The sequence below is a fragment of the Petaurus breviceps genome, unplaced genomic scaffold (genome assembly GCF_028583685.1).
Source record: "Petaurus breviceps papuanus isolate PSGF00001 unplaced genomic scaffold, PetGlider_PUasm1.0 126, whole genome shotgun sequence".
Classification (NCBI taxonomy): domain Eukaryota; kingdom Metazoa; phylum Chordata; class Mammalia; order Diprotodontia; family Petauridae; genus Petaurus; species Petaurus breviceps.
In genome coordinates, this window is record NW_027185655.1 from 24215291 (window position 1) to 24233461 (window position 18171).

The 18171-nt window shown below is 34.4% G+C and overlaps 1 long non-coding RNA gene across 2 annotated transcripts in view; it reads right to left on the bottom strand.

Moving 5' to 3' along the window:
* The window catches only part of LOC138169645 (uncharacterized), a 198861-nt gene extending 181833 nt beyond the window's left edge, over window positions 1–17028 (bottom strand). Inside the window, exons 1-2 of one of the 2 annotated variants that reach the window (XR_011170409.1) lie at window positions 16854–17028; window positions 7477–7521 (exon numbers count right to left, since the gene is read on the bottom strand). This is a non-coding gene — a long non-coding RNA (uncharacterized lncRNA). The remainder of the gene's footprint in view (window positions 1–7476; window positions 7522–16853) is intronic. The other variant, XR_011170410.1, reaches the window with a different exon arrangement.
* Between the last annotated feature and the right edge of the window lie 1143 nt (window positions 17029–18171).

The following is an 18171-nucleotide window of genomic DNA, read 5'->3' on the forward strand; positions in this document are numbered from 1 at the left end:
TTGTGCCATCAAAAAGGATAAAATGGAAAATTCCAGATAAAACTAGAAATCTATGAAATGATGCACACTGAAGTGATCAGAACAAGGAAAATAAATACTACAAGGACAACATTATATAAAACAAAAATACCTCAAAGAGTTTTGAATTTTGATCAATGAAAGAATAAACAATAATACCAGAGTACTTCAAAGGAAATAAATCACACACTTCTTCCTGCCAAAGAGGTAATATTCTTAAAAATGCAAAGATATACATACCTATTCAGACATGACCAATGTGGGAATTTGTTTTTGCTAAGTTTAGGTTAAGGATTTTATATTTTGCTTTGTTTCTTTCACTTGGTCCAACTGGGGCAGAAGGGCAGCGTGAGCTCCAAATTGTACATCCATCTCAAGAAATATGTGTGTGTGTATTTAAAAGTGGGTTAATAAATGTTTTCCATAATATAGATGTATGCAAGTGTAATGGGAATGTAAATTTAAGATCTTCCCTGCCTCTGGAACCTTTGATAGGCTTAAGTGCACCAGAAGCCTGTGGCAGGAGGCTTGTTTTTCAGGAGCTACTTTTTGATTGGTCAGTGGGTCAAGAGGGTTGTTACATTCTCTGAGCCAGGAGAGGGCTATATAAACACTGATGGGAGGCTTTCCTTTGGGGCTCACTTTGAGAAGTGTTCTGTGATTTGATCAGACCAGACTCTGGGCAGTCGTTGAGAGGACCCCCCCTGGCTTTGAAATCCCAGATGTTGATGCTTCCCTCTCTGGTAACTGTGACTAGCTATGGATGTAATGGTCAGACAGTTGGAGGCCTGTCTGCTTGAAATGTTTCTCTGTCTTCTTGTAACTTCTGTCTGTATACTCTGAAGTTCAGGGTGCAGACTTTTTCCCCTGAATTAGGTAAATGATATGTTTTATTAATTAAAGCAAGATTGTTAACCCATTTTGAGTTGCTTTCCTTTAGAAAAGCAGATTTAAGAACCTGTGTTGGCTGCCACCCTGTGTATGTCAGGGTACTTGCTGCTACAGCAAGATAAATCTCCAAAACAATCATTTTAACATATCATTGCCTAAGCCAAAAAATGCTATTTTATTATATATCTAAGCAGAATATATCAAATACTTGTATATCAACACATTTATATAAACACATGCAGAGTCAACATAAAAATCTGTGAAATAAGGTTAACTTTTTTAAAGGAACATTTGCAACTTTATAAAGTTTTCTAATGTGCATGACTAGGTTGCACCAATGTAGTGAAAATGCCAAAATTATCCAAATCAATGAAAGAGATTTAATGAAATACCAATAAAAATATCTCATAAGATTAAAGAGGTAAAAAAAAAGTTTGTGAAAGAACAGGAAAGAGTATCAAGAGGATGCTCTGTTTATTTTGCTTTTGTTTATTTTTGTTTTTAATGAGAGGAATAATTCTGTGCTGCCAGATTTCAAATTATACATAAAGCAGTAATAATATCAAACTATTTACTACCAGATTTAGAAAGAAATAATAGCTTGAGGAGTCAGTATGAATATTTTCGCACTAGAACTACTAACATTTAATATAACAGTATTTGATAAACATAAGATTATCAAAAATCTGAGGAAATGAATTCATTAAAAATTTAGGAGAAATTAATTAGCAGTATGATGGAAAAATTGGATTAGTTCCATATCTCATACTGTGTATTGTAGTGACCTCCAAAAGTATCAGTTAAAAAATTAAAATAAAGAAAAAGGCAATTATGTTTTTATAGTGTTATATTATTTTATAGCTATATTTATTCAATAGAAAAATTACAGAAGACAAAGTATGTTGGTTTATTACATTAAAATGAAAACTTATTAAAAAACCTGTGTCTAAAACAAGGAACAAGAGAACAAGAAAAAAGTATTTTTAAGTAATTATATCAAACAAAGCATGGCATTATGGATAGAGAGCTGACCTTGCAAGCAGGAACCTGGGTTCATTTTTTAGCCCCTGATGGTTAATTCCTCTGCAAACCTGAGCAAGTTGCTTAAAGCTTTGGTGCTCAAGTCAGGCCTGGAAGACTCTAGATGATAGAGAAGGTGTTAACCTGCCTTCACAGAGGTAGCTCCCCCATCAGACAGTTCCCTATCATAGGTACAATCTCTATCCCTATGACAAACAAAATCTGAAATTCATATTCTATAAGGAATTGAAGCAAATGGGCAAGAGATAGATTCGCTTCTAGATAAATGGCCAAAATATTTAAACAGAATGCAAATTGCCAATACTCATCTGAAATTTGTTTCTAATTGTCAAATGAAGAGCAAAATGTCAATTAAAGCAACTCTGATTTATCACCTCATGCCCATTCAATTAGCAAAGATAGTTAAAAATAGTTCAGCCCAATGTCATTGGGCTGTAGACAAACAGCTACATTAGTATCCATGTAGAAGATGACTATGTTGGTGCAATAATTTTTAGAAACTAAGGAGTCAGTTTATAAAATGAATTACAAATAAGTTCATATATTTTAACCTAGTGTTTCTACTAAACCTATATCATAAAGGTGTTATTTAAAGGAAAAATAAAATGAAAATATTTTTAAATATCCAGAGCAGTTTTGTTCATTGTAGCAAAAAGAATTGAAACAAACTATGTCCCTATTTGATCAATCAGTCAACTAATATTTATTAAGCTCCTGTAGTTTACCAGACACTGTGCCAAGTGTGAGATCAACAAGTGCAAAGAATGAAATAATTTTTACTCCTAAGGAGATTATATTCTTTTGAGGGAAATAGTATCTATACATAAATTATATAGAGCATAAATATAAAAAAAATTTACCAAGCATGTAAATGTAAATAATTTGGCAAGAAAGGCATTGTAAGTTCAGGTGATCAGGAAAGTCTCCAGGAAGAGGAAGCTACTTGTACTACATCGTAAATGAAGAGAGGAAGGCACTGGGAAGCAGAGTTAAGTAGAGGATGCATTCCAGTCTTGTGGAATGGTTAGCATACAGGCTCAGAGATTGGGAGAGCCATATGTGAAGAACAGAGAGAAAGCCAACTTCACAAAGTACAGGAAGGCAAATAATGTCCAATGAGGTGGGAAGAGGTTGAGGCCAGGATGTGGAAACTTTAAAAATCAAATAGAGGAGAGTATATTTTATCATAACAGAGAGTTTTTAGAGTTGACTGAATAGGAGAATCTGACAGCAATTCCTAAACCAGGGGCTGGGAACCTGTAACCTCCAAGTCTCCTTCAGCTTTCAAGGTCCTTGGGTGTGGTCTTTTGAATGAGGCAGAATTTTACAGAACAAATCCTTTTATTAAGGGTATCTGTTGTGTGAAGTCTGGATTCAAAAGACTGCACTTGAGGACCTAGAGGATCATATATGACCTTGCAGCTGCAGGTTCCCCACCCCAGCTTAAACTGATTGACACAAAAGAAAATATAGGAATATTAGCCATCAAAAAATTATAAATTCATAGTATGCCAGAATTCATTTAGTCCAAGTGTCTTATAGACAAGTGAATAAATTAAAGGTAAAGGGCAAAATTATTTTACCAAGGGTAAAGTAACCAAATAAAGGTTTAGACAGTTGAAATTCCATCTAAGAAATGTTACTTTCACTTAACATCAGTTAGCAGAAACTAACATTACTGATATAGAATCATATAAAGGGAGAGGATTCTGGGAAGATGGAGCAATAGGTCAGAAAATTCTAAACTAAAAAATAGTGCCTTAGGGCAAACAAAATGCTGGTAAAATAAATAATAAGTCTTCCTGGGACAAAGAGAGAAGATCAGCAGAAAAGTCCCAGGACTAGCTTTGGTCCTGGAGAAAAGAAAACACCTCCAGATTAGGGTCTGCTTTAACAACAAGACACAAACTCTGGGGCTAGCTGGGTTGGGAGGCTGCCTCAGCCCCTGCCACGGGAACTTTAACCCCAGGACAATGTGGGGAGTTGGGTGTCTGAGCCCGTGAAGATGAAGGGAACCTCTGCTGACAAGAAAAGCCAGAGTCAGCTGTTCTGCAGAGAGCAAGGGGGAATGGGGTGGGGGAGAGGTGAGAAAGAACCAGTACATGCCCCGAGAGTGCAGAAGCAGCTGGGCAGAGAGCCCCTAGCTGTGGGCACTTACAGGAAGTCGGGGGTTTGGCTAGTTCCAGGCCAGTGGGGAGAACTGAAGATCTGGGTAAAAGGCACCATCCACCATAGCCCAGGACCAGAAGTGATGTCAAAAATTAAGGTCCTACCCCAGCAACAACAACAAAATACACAGGCAAAGGAAAAAGAATCCAAAGATCAAAAGCTAGTATGGGAAAAGGGAAGACCAGGGTTCATCTTCAGAGGAGGATCCTGAAGCAAAGAAACCATCTTCTCCACCAAAAAGAATTCATGGAAGAACTTTAAAAAGACTTTAAGAGCCAAATGATAGAGATTGATGGGAAAAATAAGAATACAAGAAAAAAAGAAGATTATGAAAAAGAAAGTCAATCAATTAGAAAACAAGATCCAGAATCTTAAGGAAGAAAATGACACCATGAAAGTTAGAATTGGACAAAGTGAAGCCAGTAAAATTAGAAGAGATCAAGAAATGTTAAAGAAAATAAAAAGAATGAAAAAAAATAGAAGAGAAAATGAAACATAAGAAAAACAACTGATCTGGAGAACAGATCAAGAAGAGAAAACATAAGAGTAATTGGACTACCTGAAAACTATGATAAAAAAAAATCTTGATAGAATGATACAAGAAATAGTTAAAGGAAATTGTCTTAAATCATTAGAACAAAGGAGAAAAGTAGAAAAAACAAATCAATCACCACTTGAAAGAGATCCCATGGGGAAAACTCATAGGAATATTATAATCAAATTCCAAAATGCCCAGTTCAAGGATAAAATATTAAACAAGAAAAAATTAAATATCACGGTACCACAATAGAATCACATATGACCTAGCAGAGGAGACACTAAAGGACCACAGGTCTTGGAACACAATATATTGAAGAGTATAAAAAATCTGTGTTTAAGGCTGAAAATATCATACCCAGCAAAGTTAAGCATAATGCGGAATGAAAAAAAAAATGCACATTTGATCAACTGATAACAAGAGACAATCAGATAATAGGGAGATTTTCTTCTGCAAGGAAATGAACCATTTGGTGAAATCATATTATGCACAGGAAGGTATTTCTCCACTCCATGCTGACCCAGACAGTTCCCTTTTGTGATCTTGAATCCATCTAGGACATCTCCAATTAATATCTCGGTAAGTGTTATGGGAATGGGAATCTGAAGATCTTTCCTTCCCCTTGGCCCTTTGATAGGCTTAAGAGAACCTTCCCTGATTTGAAAATATAATCTGCCCCCTAATAGGCTGAATATGGTCACATGGAGCCTGTGGAGGGAGGCTTGTTTTTCAGGAATGCCCACATCTTGTTACTTTGTGATTGGGCAATGGGTCAAGAGGGCTGTGACATTCTCTGAGCCAGGAGAAGGCTATATATACCCTGATGTGAGATTTTGCTTTGGGGCTCATTTTGGGAAGATTTGTCCAGATGGGATTCTGGGCAGCCATTGAACCCCCTGACTTTGAAAACCCAGATGTTGGTGCTTCCCTCTCTGGTAACTGACTAGGTATGGAAGTAATGGTCAGACAGCTGGAAACCCTGCTTGCTGATCTGTTTCTCTGTCTGTATTCTTTTTTTTTTTTTGGCTGCTTGTAACCTCTAAAGTTCGGGGTGCTGAACTTTTCCCCCTGAACTAGGTAAATTATATATGTTTGATTAAAGCAAGATTGTTAACCCATTTTGAGTTAAAGCAGATCTAAGAACCTGTGCTAGCAGCCATCCTGGTTATGCTAGGGTGCTTGCTGCTGCAGTAAGCAATTCATCAGAAACAGAATCTGAAGTACTGACTCACCAAATTACTATCCAGCTAGTAGGTCTGCTAACAAGCTCACCTCTCCGTCAGAGACCATTCATACTTCAGGACCCAATTAAAACTTTATCATTACCATGAAGCCTCCCATTTCAGCCCTCACTGATATTTGCACTTTCTAGATTCCTTTGGCTTTTAGAAATAATTTAACTTATTATTTACTTTATCTTTTAAAAAATCTAAAGATGTTTATTTCAATTATATTATCCTGAAAATCCTTGATTGTTGGCTTTTAGAAATAATTTAACTTATTATTTACTTTATCTTTTAAAAAAATCTAAAGATGTTTATTTCAATTATATTATCCTGAAAAAGGCAACATCAATTTAGTAAAATAAAATTAGACAAATCTCATTGCAATAGTAAGTATATTTAGTAGTCTAGATGAACTTTCCTAAATTGATCATCACATCAATTGGAAAAATATTAATTTAATGCCATTTACAATAAATAGGTTAAAGTCCATACTGTCCCAAGCGACATATTTCAGATGGAGGTCAGTTAACCTTTTAATTCATGTCCCAAGCTTTTTAGATGACATAACCCCTGACAAAAACATTTCAGGATTCCCAATAGCACTTTGTGTAGCAATTAGTATGAATTTTCCCATATGATCATAGACTAATGATAAGCAATGCATGATCAAAATTGACAGAGTCTCTTTTATGACTTTTATATTTGGATAGGAGAGGGAATAGAACGATGCTGTCATAGTAATAGAGAACATTGTTATGTTTCCTCACCTTCTATTCCACTTAGAATTTTTAAAATTTGTGCAGAGCACTGACTGGAAGGCAAAATGATTTGTTCAGGGTCACATAGACAGAAGGTGTCAAAGGTTGGATTTGAACCTATTTATCCCTGCCTTCAAGGCCAATTCTCTTTTCATTATGTCATATTCCTTCTTGGCCTCATATATATATGTTGTGTCCATACATGTGTGTGCAAATACATATGTGTATATATTAAAACTTAATTTACATAAGATATGCTAAGTAAATACAAGCATGGTTTTTGAACAGAATTACATAAAACATGATCAGCATTTTTTCTTCTAATGATATTCAAGTATAAAAATTATTACTATGCAAGTTTTACAACTCTAATAAAGCTCTAAAAGTCTGCTGATTTTGTAGTTTATGTGAGCGCTTCACTAAAAAGACTACTAAAGAGGGCAAAAGAGAAGCCTGAAGAAGTAGGTGAGGTTAGACTGGAATGAATGCATAATACCTTATCATGCAGTCCAGTGGTAAAAAGGTGATGAGTAGTCAATGAGATATGCCAATCTAGAAAATTTCTCAAAATTGTTGAAAATAGTATGCAGGAAAAGGCTCAAGTAGAATGGTGTCTAGGGCACCTAGGAAGGAAGACTTAACGGCTAGAACAGTGCATCTTAAGCTTAACTTTTTGTTTTCTTTTTCATCACGGACCTTTTCTGAAGTTTGATGAAGGATATGAACCTCTTCTAAAAATATTATTTTTAAATGTCTGAAATCAAATGCATGGAGTTAGAAAGGGAATAAGAGGTTATATCTCTATTGTTACATATATTTTTAAAAATTCACATACCTTACACTAATAAACTCTGCTCTAGAACATCATCTTGGGTATGGCCTAAAAATAAAAAGAAAAAAGGAAGAGTCAGTCACATTGATTATACATATTTGAAGGAAAATGTTTACAAGGATGGAATAAAATTTGTTCAATTTGTGAAAATGAAAGACCAATATAACAAAGGTCACTACAATGGGATAGGAATGCATCGTTAATGCAGTGTAAGAATAATGGCAGGAGTATCTTTTGTTTTACCTTTGCCCTGGATGGACATAAGTATGATGAATGAACTCAAAAGAAGAAATCAGCATTGGTCTGTGAGAAGTTGAAATGCAAATCAGCACTGATAAATTAAAATGTGGCCAGAGAGAGCGATAGGTCATTCTGAGACTCGAAAAGTAAAAACTATCTGTTAATCATGCAGTTTAATATAGAAATACCACCATCAAGATATGAAAGATATGACCAGAGAAATAGATCTTTTTCTCTGTTCCGACTATGGAATAGATCATCATATATAGAGAATTTTCATTTGATTTGAAAGAAGCTATTGTCCTAGGAACCAGTATCAAGAAACAATCAGAGGTACAAAGCTCAAGGTTGTTACTAAGAATTGAAGACAAAATTTTGAGGAAAACTTTAATGTTCAATGAGTATTAGATACTTTGAAATAAAAATTAAATAAAGGGATATAATAACTAGGTAAGGGAATAATTGAACAGGAGATATATCAGCAGAGGAGAAATTTAAAAATATAGATAAAAGCCTATATCTGTAAGAAACAAAATAAGCCATCATCTTTATTTAAAGGTACTATTAGGTTGGGGGAGGGGGGAATTTTACATGATAACATTATTATATATTTATTAGGAATGGCAAGTTTTACCTAATAGATTTGAAATTTCATGTTTAATTATCTTTTTTTATTATGCTATGTTAAGGAAATGCTTGTTTTATGCCATAAATGAAAAATAAAATAAATTTTAAAGTACTATTAAAAGGTACTCAAAAAGAAAATCCTATATTGAAACTGCATATCAAGAACATTGAAGCCCAGCTTTAATCACTATTTGCAGAAATAACTTCTGAGAAAGGTCTTGTTTCAAGTAAAGCACATAAAATTTTCCTTTTGTCTGAGGAATGGAGTGCCTAGGCTCATAGAAGTGTGACAGCTCAGTCTAGATACCATCTCTTTCTTGCCTAGAACCTAAGCTGTTAAGTCACCTATAGAAAAGAAATAAGCAATTAAGTTTAGCAGTATTGGTATTGGGCCAATTTAAAGCCATAAAAATTTAGAATTACCTTATTTATAAATAGATTAAATTATGATGTGGCAGAAGTGCTAACAGCTTCAGTTACAGAAAGAATTATCTATAATGAAATTTTGTACTTTTTGTTTTGTGATGAATGCTGTTCCATTTATTATTATTATTATTAGTCTTTCATATATGGTTTTAATATAATTTATAAAAATATTTTTTACATGATGCTATTTATATTTATATCGCCAATGTTATACCCATAGCAGCTGCTATGAATATGCAGATGTATTTTCAGGGTTGAATCACAAAATATAACAAACTCTCTTCCTCAAAGACAAAACCAAGACATTTATTCAGATTCCAGAAAGCCAATTCCATTATGGTAGCAAAGAAGTTTATACACATCAGCAACGCAGGAAGCACACCATCCCCAAGACTTCCCTCCATTAGGCCTCCCCACAAACAAGTTCCTCTAGGCAAAATTCCTCCCTCCCTTACTCACTCTAGGTGCTCTGCTTCAGCTCTCTCCCAGCTCTGCCTTTTTCTCTCTTCACTCTCCTCTTCCTGTTCTACCTTTCCTGCTCTACCCATTTGGAAAACACATCCCAACATGGGCTCCATGTGACACAAGCTGTGGTCTGGGTCAAAACTCAAAGCAGGTTACATGGGTCTGTTAATGGGGAAGGAAGATCTTCAAATTCTCTTAACATTATAATATTATATATTACTATATCAATGTAATATTAATAAGAAATTAATGCACTACAAATTATATTAGGTAGACTGAAAATTTTTCATGTGGGGAGAATGCAACATGTTTCAAATAGCTTTTTAACAGGAATGATAGGCATGATTACTGTAACTTTAAGAATGATAATGAATTATAATAATTTGAGAGTTTGGGGTCACAGTTTTTACAGAAATTGAGAAGAGAGATTGAATGAAGAGCAACGGTTTGCAGTAAGTTAAAGAGACTTTCCCCCCATTATTGGAGAAAATCTGGAGAAGATAGAAAGAGGATGGTTAGACTTTCTTAATGGAGTTGTTTTTACTTTTGTGACAAAAATGAAGAAAATTCCAAAAATGTTACTTTGGCATCGTGATTGTACTAAATGATAGAACTGTTTTCAGAACTAAAGTGAAGTCATCTGTGATTACATTATTCATTATAGGTAACTCTACTTATATATAGATAGTAACTTTGATATTTGCAAAATCCTAGGAGATAAAGGGGTCTGTGTATTATGTGTGTGTGTGTGTGTATGTGTGTGCGTGTGTGTATAATTCAATTTCTCACAAACCAATGCTTATTTCCACTTTTGGGTTCATTCATAACTCTCATGTCCATCCAGGACACAGGTGAAGCAAAAGATACCTCTGTCATTATACATACATACAAATGAGAGAGTGATAGGTTGGGGGGGGGGGGGTGGTGTGAGGCAGGAAACAGACAGACAGACAGACAGAGACAGAGAAACTATTGAGAAATGAGGTTTTTCAACTTCATTAAATAAATAATATGTAATGAACTTGGTAGGGACTCATTTTAGTTTACAGAAAAATGTTGTAATATTAATAATTAATGAGTTTGTATATAACACCCGTAGAACCTTATATCTTGAGATTATGTGAATAAATATACTCATCACCTAGCAGACTGAGGGTCACTTCAACAATCCAATAACCTTGTTAAATATAGTATTAGGATAACAGCTCACATTTAAAGATTAGATTTGGATATTTGAATGTTTACATGATTTTGGTTGTTTGAGGAGGAAAGTTCTCAAGCATATCGAAATATTTATTTTTTCATTGCTATTCATTACTAATAATATTGTATAAATCTCATGATAAGAATTTAATTCTCCAACCTTTCAAATATTTGTCCAGTGACTCCTAAAATTTCCCTTATTTTTGTTATATTTCTCATTTTCATAAACATTATTTTGCAGTATTGCACTGATAAAACTATGAATAAGTCAAAAAATAATATTTTGGGTCTCTTTAAAGTCTTCTGAGATGCCATTAGCAACAAGTTTCACTTTACCTGGTTCCTTTGCTGAAGAACAAATGATGTCTATTGCTACTAGGTGGTCAAGAGATGTTCATCCTACAGGATAACAACATTCAATAATTGTACAAGGTTTATATTATTTAGTTTTGCTTTCTAATTCTTTCTTGTTACCCTGCTCTATTGTACAATAATGTCTGTCTCACACAATAATTGTTATATTTTTCATCCTATCTATTCTATTATAATTAACCATCTCTTTACTCCCAGGCACTTCTATACATTTTATGAATAAAAAAGTGGGAAAATAAAAGAATCTGATTAACATTTGTAAACTATAATTAAAGGGATCTGATTCTTTTCTCTCCCTCTCTTCAACCAACCCAACGTATAGATCCTTATCCTTTCTGCCTTTTAATGCCTCCCCCTTTTTATTAACACTAGTTTTGAAGTTTGCTTTTCTTTTCTCTATTTCCTTCCTATTCTACCTGTCCTCACCTATTTTCCTAATTAATAGAATGCATTTCCAAATAAAATTGTGTGTTTTCAATCTCCTTTTGCACAGTTCTTATAAGGATGAAATTCATGATATATTCACTTCTCAACATTCCCATTTCCATTTTTGTGTGTTCTTCTAGCATACCCCAATTATGATGAATAACGAATTCCTCCTTAGTCTTTCTAATTTCTTCTCTAGAATATTTTGATTAATTTTTTCTTTCTTCTTTTAAAATGAAACAAATGGAAAAAATATTTAAAACCTGGTTTTATCTTCTTCTTTCTTTAATTCTCACTGTGACCCTTGAAAAAGTGGTATACTGAACATACAGTTGTTTCTTTTTTGTTTTTTTTTACCCATAAACATTTGATCTTCATTTAACTCTTTAAAATTGTTTGAATGTATTTAATTTGTTTATGATCATAAGATCACAAGATCATATGTTTACAGGGCTGCTATACTTCATTTATTATTTATGAGAAATTTTATAACTTTTTAATATCTTTTAATACTTAAGTAGGTATTATGCCTTCCTTTTGTTGTATCATTTATTTCATATATTTTGGCATTGCTGACAATATTTTTACCCATCTTCAAATTTTCATCATCAAACCATCCTTCTATTACATTGAGTATTAAAAGTATCATGTTACTAACAGTCCAATTTTTAATTTAATCTTAATTATAACCCATAGCTTCACATTCGAATTTAAATTAGGAAAATTCACAGGGCCATGAAAGTATGTTCATCTTCATCTATTCAATAAATGTCTTCATTTTTCTTAATGTCCTTATTATCTCCAGGATCAAATATCAAATCCTTCTGTCTAGCTTTTAATATTCTTCACATCCTGAAAAGTCCCTTCCTTTCTACTTTTTAATTTTTACTCCCCTCTTCATACACTACCATCCAGCAACAAGGGCCTGTTTGCAATGCTTCCAATAGGTCATTCCATCTCTGTGCTTTTGAATTGCCTCTTCCCCATACCTTGAATATTCTACCCTCTCACCTTAGTTTTCCTTCTGTTCCTTCAGGACTCAACTCAAATCCCCACTTTTGTAGCAGGCCTTTCCTGATTACCTCAATTGCTAATGCATTTCCTTTCCAGGCTACCTTCATTTACTCATATGTCTTATGTGAACCTTAATATTTACGCATTGTCTTCTCCATTAGAATGTATGGCCCTTGAGACCCAGACTTGTGGGGTTTTGTTTCATTTGTCTTTCTTTGTATTAGTAAAAATTACTTTTCCCTAATGTTTAGTCCTCAGGTCTTTGCCCATAAACATCTTTTGTTCTTCCCAGGGTTCTTCTAATCCCAAGAAGCCCATGTCACACAAAGAAAAATCAGCTCAGTAACAACTGCTCTAACTACTAGCCTCTGTGGGTCCTTGCTTTTTTTTTCCCCCTTCTGAGTATTCATTATTGTGTTTCACAGCAGTAGTAGTTTGTCATTTTACATTTTTGTTTGTTTTTGACCACATTTCCCTTTCTGCTTTGGTAAAACTGATGCTTCAACATGGGCTTAAATGAAGATCCTTGAAACATTTGACATTTTTACGCCAACAGTCTCTGTTATATCTCCAACGCTGAAGTATGCTCTTTATAAACTACAACTTTTATATACTTGCTATAGTTTTACTTCAGTTTTAAGGCTTCCAAAGATTAAAATGGCATTAAGGGTTTGGGCTATGCTGCCTATGGTATAAAATCCAGCATTTAATGGACAAAGAACTAACTAAAGATTGAAGAATACAAGTGATTTTAAGTGAGGCACCAAAACGGAACACCAGTGCTTAAGGATCACAAGTCATGCGGTTTAGTCTATGCACACATGCAGGCATGTGACTCCTCAACCCTTCAGTTCCATGGGTAAGCATGGGAGGTAGCCTAGGCCAAAGGCAGGATGTGTATCTTGATGGAAAGCACGGGCCTCTGGATCTTTGCTCACTTACCTGATTTTTGTTGCTAAACAGATTCATAGGGACTGAGTGTGAAGGGGACTCACTTAGCAAGTGCCCTGGATGCTGACCTTCTTTTGTCGATCACAAGGGCATTGTGATTAGGAAAGTGTTAACCTTGCATATATGGATTGGGTGAAGGTTACTAACCTGATAATGTTCAGAAGAGGCTTGTATTCCTTGACTAAATGAAGATCCTTGAACTAGTTACTGAAAACAGCACATGGACCAGGTCAATTAGTAATAAAATATCGAGTCACTTCTGCCATGGATGGCCTAGTTAGTCCTGACAGAAACAGCTCAATCTGGGTTCAGCAGGTCAAGGTCAGATGTTCTGAACTTGCTTAAAGTCAATAAATGCAGACAGACACACATACATCCCTATTATTGCCAAAAATTTTTTTAAAAATATAAAAATTATTACTTGTCCCAAGCAATTCTCATTGGCACTACAGAGCTTGGAAGGACTTCAAAAGTCATCAAATTCAACCCTCTTATTATACAGATGAGGAAATTGAAGAACAAAGTAACTGAAATGAATTGTCCAAATTCCCACAAGCAGTAATTATCAGAGCCAAGATTTGAGTGACTCTTATTCCACATTACATACTGCTCCCCATTTCTTGTGTTTCCTTCCCCTTTTAGAAGACATTAAAAATAGGGTTAGAACTAAAAAGGAAAACAAGAGAAAATAGAGATTATAAAATTAAAATTTTGACGATTTTACTCTGTAAAAAGTTGAATTAGATTATTTTAAAATCAGAATGAATGTGATTATATTCAGTCTTCTCAGTTTCTCTCTCCTGTTTTTCCATTCCTTTTTCTCCCCCATCTTCTATTCTCCTCTTTTTTTCTTTTCATCCTCTTACATCATTTATACTGACTCTATTTAGAATAGCTTTGGAATCAAATTAGTTCATGCATGTTAAAGGTCCATGGGGAATGTTAATCCAAAGAAATGTAATATATATATATATATAATAAACATTCATTGCAAAGGTCCATGAATTTTTAAAGATAGAATGATTGGAATAAAATTTTCCAGAAAGCACTTTTGATCAAAAACAAGAGATTTCATATGGCAGTACCTGTAGTACACAGGCAGAGAGCTGAGCTTTCCAGGGCCTCAGGATCTTCCAGTTATAATTTCTAAAGGATTAATCAAAATGGCAATCTGCACATGAAACCTAATCCAAATGTGTATTCTCCTTGGCTAACCTTCATCTGACACAGTTTTCTTTCCAAAATCTATTCATCCTTTCTCTGGAAAGAAATACAACAGGATCCAAGGGATTATATCCAAGAAAATCAATGATGGCTTGCTGCTTTTGACCACATTATTATCAATTATGTTGAGTTATAGAACTGCATATTAAAGGAAATGCCAAATATTGCACTTGTAATCTTAAGAAGGTATAAAATAGCAAGAAATTTCCCTTACATTTTAAAGATGCATTTTGGTCAAAGTTTCAAAGAAAGATAATATAAGCATTAATAGAATGATTGATCTGGGGAGATATTTTCTTATTGCATAATTGGACATAAGGATTCAGCAATAGTGCCCCATTGGTTCTCCCTTGATGTCAGGAGAAAATGAGGAATGACTAATGTATCGATTAGACAACATATGGTGAACTTTAGGGAGTAGATGAATGAGAGTCCGGAATTTCTTCATTGTAGATATTCATTCCAATGGTTCATATTGCAACGCATCCATGCGTGACCATATTGTGAAAATTTTGTCCATATCTTCCCATAAGGTCACCACAGATGAATATGCTATCCTAGCTTCTTTTTGGTCATGACTTTTAAGGAGACAAATCATTCGTAAATTACCTCACCTTGACTTTTTTTGAGGCGAGTTGTTATTCATGGTTGACATAATTTCTTCTAGAATTTCAATATTTTGATTTTGTTGTTGTAGTTCTTGTTATCTCACATAATTAATTCTTTTGGGTTGATTCTAATGTTTAAGAAACATACTACTTGGATATAGTTCTAATCTATTTCCTTTCCATTTTCCCTTATTTTCTTTTTAATCTATTGTTTAATTTCTTTCAGATACCTTTATAATCCTTGTAGTCAAACCATCTCACCAATACCCAAAGGTCCTGTTCCCTTTTGTGGAGTTAGTATCTTCTTCTGGGTTTGATCTCTTGACCCATGTTACTTCTCATGGTGTTTACAATCTTATTCTATTTATTCATATTCCCAAACCTATTTTCTGACTTAGCAACATGTGCTGGGAAAAGGATCCACGCCTTCCCAAACTTCCCAAAGGGATGAGGTAACTGGCTGCCTTTTGATTTTGACCTTAATTTTCTGGGTTCTTACCACTGGCTTCCCTTTCCCTTCATGCATCTGTGCTCAAAATGTAACAGATTTCAGTGTCCCACTGAGATGGCTTCAGTCATCAACCCTTGCTCAGGGTACTGCTTTGGGCTTCTGTCTGTTCTGTACCATCTATATTTAAGAAGCTGCTGTAGTTTTTTATTTTTATTTTTAGTTTTTGTTGTTCATTTAAGAGCTACACACATACATACATATATACATACTCAAATGCATGTATAATTATATATACATTTGTGTATGTATGTTCAGAATTATATGTATGTGTGAATACATGCATATATGCATACAAATGCATATACATATACATATATTCTCTATGATCTTCCATGACACCATTACTGACATTATCAGATATTAACTAGCTACTTATATTAATATGATCATAGAATTAAGACAAAAGATACCTTAGTGGTCTGACCTCAGTTTACAGTTATGGAAACTTCAATTCAGAGAGATTATGTACCTCATTCAAGATCACACAGTAAATAAGTACTAGAACAAGAATATTTTGTCATTTTTCATCCTCAAATTTTTCTAAAACTCATGCAGGAGAAGCATGTGAAAATGTTGGCCATGATGATCAAACCATAAACATTGCTAAAGTAATTAATAACCTATGTTGCAAAAAAAAAGACTTCTGGGATCCTACCCTGGCCCATTACTTATTTTATATTTCAATCTTTATGCTGTTTGTATTGGTACAAGAGAAAAACATGTAAAGGAGGAAAGGGGCATCCTGTTCAAATTAATATTTCATAGTCATTAGAGATTAAATAATCAACTTTGTCACCACAATCAAAACAATCAATTAGAATCTTGCCTATAGTCATTTATTAGCTTGTGGAAAATTCCAAAGACAGACTATCTCTTCCAATATATTTACTATTTTTGTTTTTTTTTCTCTCCTCATTACCATATGTCTTCTATTAGTTCTATTTCACTTCTGCTCAAGTTGGGGCAAGGCAAGTTAACATATGTCACTATGTGCTGAATTTCAAAAGGATGAATCTCTGGGCTGACAAGCTGATCCAAATTATGGCCCCAAGGGGGAACACCTAAAGTCAGTCTATTTCTCAGAAGGCTGGCTAAGTTCCCACGGATAGCACACACAAGCCCCAACAAGCATGAGAAACAGCTAACAACTACAGCAAAACCAGACTTGAACTCCACAGGAGTCAGGCACTGAAAGCCAGAGTGGTTTTGAAAGAGCCTCTGGTGGGAATTTTTAGACAAAAGCCCCAAACAGCTTGCAATGTTCTCATTATCTCCAAAACAAAGTGTGGTAATAAGTGTGCCTAAGTACTTACTGCTCCCAAAGTCTGTGTGCTGCAAAATTTTCCTCTTCAAGTCACGTAGAATTGGAATAATCACCATCTTTAAAGGGAAAGAGACAGGAAAACATGTCACCCCAACACCTCTAATTATATTCAAGTTACTTGCAATAGCTATTTCCCCAGATGACATCATTACCATGATTGAAAGAGTTTCATAGAGCGTTAGAAGACATAATTACAAAACTTGCATCAAAAGCTTTAGGATAATTTTCTACTCAGATAAGTATGACTTTTCTGTAGTTTGTATTAATCACAATGCAGTTTGATCTTTAAATTAAATATGACAGCTATGTAGAATTTAAACTAAGAATATAAAAGAAATGTGAATGTAGTTGTTTTCATTTTATGGAGTTTGATCCCTAAGCAAGGCAGTGTGGGGAAATGGAAGGAACCACCATTCTTCCAGTCTCCCAGGTTCACAACATTAACATTTTCCTTGAATCCTCACTTTCCTTCACTACTTATCTAAGCAGTTGCCCCATTTAGCCATTTCTACCTTCAACATCTCTTGCATTCAAATTTCTCTACTCACACAATCACCATCTTAGTTCTAGTTCTTAGTTCTCATATACCTTGGCTGTTGTAATGGCCTCCTAGATGGTGTCTTTGCCTCCCTATGTCCTTCCAACCTATCCTCTATCCAAGTACAAAAATGAACTCCCCTACTCAATGGATTTCACTAATTCCCTATTATTTCAGGATAAAATATAAACTCATTTGTTTGACTTTTAAAACCCTTCACAACCAATCCCTGACCTAGCTATCCAAACTCAGTGGATATTTTTCCCCTTTCCTTATTCTTTAGATCAGAAAACAAGTCTTTCTGTTCCTTGTGCATGATTCTTTATATCTCTTCTCTCTGCTTTTCACTGGCTATCCATTGTGTCTGTAATTTACTTCCTCCTCACCTTTGCTTCCTAAAACTCCTAACTTCCTTCAAAACACAGCTCATGTACCACCTTCTACAAGTTCTTCCTCATCCCCAAACTGTTAGTGATCTTTATCACTTATTATTTTGTATTTAATTAGCAAATATATGAATATACATATGTATTTAATTGGTAAAAATATGTACACACATTCAAACACACATACATGTATATACACATATATGAACCCACATTTATAAATATGTATGTGTGTTCTGCATATATTCATTCTACATATACATAGAGATGTGTGTGCAGACAACTGTAATAGGTAAGTTTTTTTTTTTTGCTTTTTGGTGAGAAGAGGCTGTTCCTTTCCTTCCTTCCTTCCTTCCTTCCTTCCTTCCTTCCTTCCTTCCTTC